At 41.5% G+C, this 4,176-nt stretch overlaps 1 non-coding gene across 1 annotated transcript; it reads right to left on the bottom strand.

Annotated features, from left to right (window-relative positions):
- Positions 1–1,784: 1,784 nt before the first annotated feature.
- LOC141681834 (small nucleolar RNA R71) lies at positions 1,785–1,891 on the bottom strand. The gene has a single exon (XR_012559258.1). It is a non-coding gene; the product is annotated as a small nucleolar RNA R71 (small nucleolar RNA).
- Positions 1,892–4,176: the final 2,285 nt, after the last annotated feature.

A 4,176-nucleotide genomic window follows, 5' to 3' on the forward strand; every position in this document is an offset into this window, starting at 1 on the left:
GTCAAAAAACGTAGTTCTGATTGGTGGGGGTGAGACCCCTTATATAGATGTGGGAGTCCTTGAATTGGACTTGGTATAGGAGACTTGGTGGATAAGCCTCTGAATTAGGATAGACTTAGGAGTCCTAGGAAGTAGGAAGCTGATTCCTTATCCTTTTAGGTCCCCTTGAGGCTAATCTCTAAGGACTTATATCCTCATCGGGACTCTTTTCAACATCTGATTTCTCCCTTATTAATTAATTACGAAATTAATTAATAATCAGGGCTTTTTGGCCTTTTTTTATTCCACCAGGCCTGATCTGGTCCGTCAGGCTTAACCTTTCTGGTCTGAATATCATACATCTTCTTATTGGGCCTAGCAGCCCATTAATTATAAAACCAGGACTTATTTATCCCTATCAAATTCTTTAGTTAATTGTTTAATACTTTAGTGTGTGATGATTGCATTATATCTAGTATTGATTGTGCGTATTCGTCTTATGTGCGTCGCGAACATATAAGATAGGGTGTTAATCTCTTGTGAAGCGACGGTGGATCTTGAGATTTAGAACTTGCCATGCTAGCATAGGTTCATGTACGTTGAGCATGATTAGTGGGTAACTCTAACAGTTTTATTTGCCCTATGTAATCAAAAGAAATAACTTGTGCTTAAATCGTTGTGTTGTCAATTTCTGTAGACATATAGGAACTCAACATAATTGATGACTATTCAACTTCTATCTTAATTGTGGATGTTTGGTAGAATGGTATTAGTACAATGAAAGTTGGCTTTTATCAGTTTTGTGTTATTCGATTAATATCATCACTGTCACATGCTAAAGGTAATAACAATGGCTATAGAAGGAAGTAATAATGAAGTTGTGATCTCATGAGTGTTTTATTATTGATAATTTGAAGTGTTAGTTAAGTGGTTAATTAAGTAGTTAATTATAGTTAATATTTGATCAACAATTTTAAGTGTTATTATCTTAACATTGAGAAGTAATCATACATTGGTGAGTGAGTTTAATTAGACAATAATTTAGTCTGAGTCTCTGAGGGAACGAACTAGAAAGTATTCTATATTACTTGCGAACGCGTATACTTGCGTGAATATTAGTGCGTGTTTTCACCCTAACAAGTTTTTGGCGCCGCTGCCGGGGACTCGGCGTATTTGTTTAGTTTATGTACTTACCATCATTGGTCATTAGGACTCAGTGATTAGGACGTAATAGTTACTTACTCTTTTCGGTTGTGTTTCAGGTACTTTAGCAAGCGTTTATGCAAACTCGTTCTCGTGCTCGCAAGAAGACTTTAGATACAGCTGAGGAGACAGACGAAGTTCTTGATATTCCGGAGAAGTTAGATTTTGAGGATTCGGATTCAGGAACTGAGCAGAAAGAACCAGTAAACATGGGAGATCGTATTGTTCAAGCTGATCCAGCTCTTATGGATTTTTCTCGGCCTAAAATTGATGACATTCAGTCAAGCATCCTTCATCCGGCTATTCAAGCTAACACCTTTGAAATTAAGCCGGGCACTATTCAGATGGTGCAGAATTCTGTTTCTTTTGGAGGAGCGGCAACTGAAGACCCCAACATGCACATAAGGAATTTTGTCGAGATCTGCAGCACTTTTAAGTATAATGGCGTGACTGATGAGGCTATCAAGTTGAGGCTTTTCCCATTTTCACTGAGGGATAAGGCTAAAGACTGGTTACATTCTGAACCAGCTGGGTCCATCACTACATGGCAAGATCTTGCGCAAAAGTTTCTGGTGAAGTTTTATCCAATGGCAAAGACTGCTGCTATGAGGAGTGCTCTTACTCAGTTTGCGCAGCAACCTACAGAATCTATGTGCGAGGCTTGGGAACGCTACAAGGAAATGTTGAGAAAATGTCCACATTATGGAATGCCGGATTGGATGGTGATCACTGGTTTCTATAATGGTTTAGGGGCCCAATCTCGGCCCATGCTTGATGCAGCAGCTGGAGGCGCCTTATGGGCTAAAAGCTATACTGAGGCGTATAATCTTATAGAGACGATGGCTGCAAATGAGCATCAAAACCCAACTCAGAGGATGATGTCAGGCAAGGTAGCAGGTATTTTGGAAGTTGATGCAGCCACCGCTATTGCAGCCCAGCTCCAAGCGCTATCAATGAAGGTCGATTCTCTGGCTACGTATGGAGTTAATCAAATAGCTATGGTTTGTGAGCTTTGTGCAGGTTCTCATGCTACGGATCAGTGTTCTCTTGTCAATGAATCTGTTCAGTATGTGAATAATTATCAGCGACAATAGCAGCCTGTGCCAGCGACCTATCATCCTAATAACAGAAATCATCCAAATTTCAGCTGGGGGAATAATCAGAATGCTATTCAGCCACCATATCAGCAAGGAATGAGTAAACAGTTTAACCCACCTGGATTCCAGCAACCACAGCAGTATGCTACAAGGCAATCATATCCTCAACAGGGAAGTGCAGCTGCACCTACTAGTGCTGATTTTGAGGAACTTAAGCTGTTGTGCAAGAGTCAGGCGGTTTCTATCAAGACCTTGGAAAATCAAATCGGTCAATTAGCCAATGCAGTGCTCAATCGTCAACCTGGCACTCTTCCCAGTGACACGGAAGTACCAGGCAGGAAGGAAGCTAAAGAGCAAGTCAAGGCTATTACCTTAAGGTCTGGAAAAGTAGCTGATGCTGAAAAGGCAAAAGAAGTCGAAGCTGAAGTTAGAGATGAAGAATCTAAGCAAAAGGAGAAAGCGGCGGAACCAAGGAAGACTATTGTTGAACACACTCTGCCTGAGGCTAATACATGGGAGAAACAGCTCTATCCTCCACCACCTTTTCCTAAGAGATTGCAGCAACAAAAGCTGGATAGACAGTTCGGGAAGTTTCTGGAGGTGTTCAAGAAACTTCACATCAATATACCTTTCGCTGAGGCTCTGGAACAAATGCCTAGTTATGCGAAGTTCATGAAGACTATTCTTTCAAGGAAGGTGAAACTGGATGACCTTGAAACCGTTGCTCTCACGGAAGAATGCAGCGCTGTTCTGCAGCAAAAGTTACCGCCAAAACTGAAAGATCCAGGAAGCTTCACCATTCCTTGCACCATTGGCAATCTAACTTTTGACAAGTGCCTTTGTGATTTGGGAGCAAGCATTAATCTAATGCCTTTGTCGATCTTTAAAAAGCTGGATCTGCCTGATCCAAAACCCACATACATGTCGCTACAATTGGCTGACCGTTCCATTACTTACCCAAGGGGCATACTGGAGGATGTGCTCGTCAAGGTGGATAAGCTCTTCTTTCCAGCAGATTTTGTTATTCTGGATTTTGAGGAAGATAAGAAGATTCCCATAATCTTGGGGAGGCCTTTCTTGGCTACAGGCCGTACCTTGATAGATGTGCAAAAAGGGGAACTTACTATACGGGTCCAAGATCAGGATGTGACCTTTAACGTATTCAAGGCAATGAAATTCCCTACAGAAGATGAGGAGTGCTTAAAAGTGGATGTGATTGATTCCGCGGTTACTTCGGAACTCGAGCACATGCTAATGTCTGATGCATTGGAAAAGGCCTTAGTGGGGGAATTTGACAGTGATGATGAAGATAGCAACGAGCAATTACAATATCTGAACGCTTCTCCCTGGAAGCGAAAGCTGGACATACCATTTGAATCTCTTGGTACTTCTGACCTCAAGAACGCTGAAGGGAAGCTCAAACCATCAATAGAGGAAGCACCTACCTTGGAGCTCAAACCATTACTTGAACACTTGAGGTATGCTTTTTTAGGTGATTCATCTACGTTACCTGTTATTATTTCAGCTGACCTTTCAGGTAGTGAGGAAGACAAGCTCTTAAGGATTTTAAGAGAATTCAAATCGGCTATAGGATGGACCATAGCAGACATCAAGGGGATAAGTCCTTCATATTGTATGCATAAAATTCTGTTAGAGGAAGGTAGTAAGCCAACTGTGGAACAGCAGCGAAGACTGAACCCGATCATAAAGGAGGTGGTAAAGAAAGAAATTCTGAAATGGCTAGATGCAGGCATCATTTATCCTATTTCTGACAGCTCGTGGGTGAGCTCCGTACAATGTGTACCTAAGAAAGGAGGTATCACTGTGGTCGCAAATGAAAAGAATGAGCTCATCCCTACTCGAACAGTTACAGGATGGAGAGTATGCATGGATTATA

This window comes from Apium graveolens, chromosome 8, assembly GCF_009905375.1.
Source record: "Apium graveolens cultivar Ventura chromosome 8, ASM990537v1, whole genome shotgun sequence".
In the NCBI taxonomy this organism is placed as follows: domain Eukaryota; kingdom Viridiplantae; phylum Streptophyta; class Magnoliopsida; order Apiales; family Apiaceae; genus Apium; species Apium graveolens.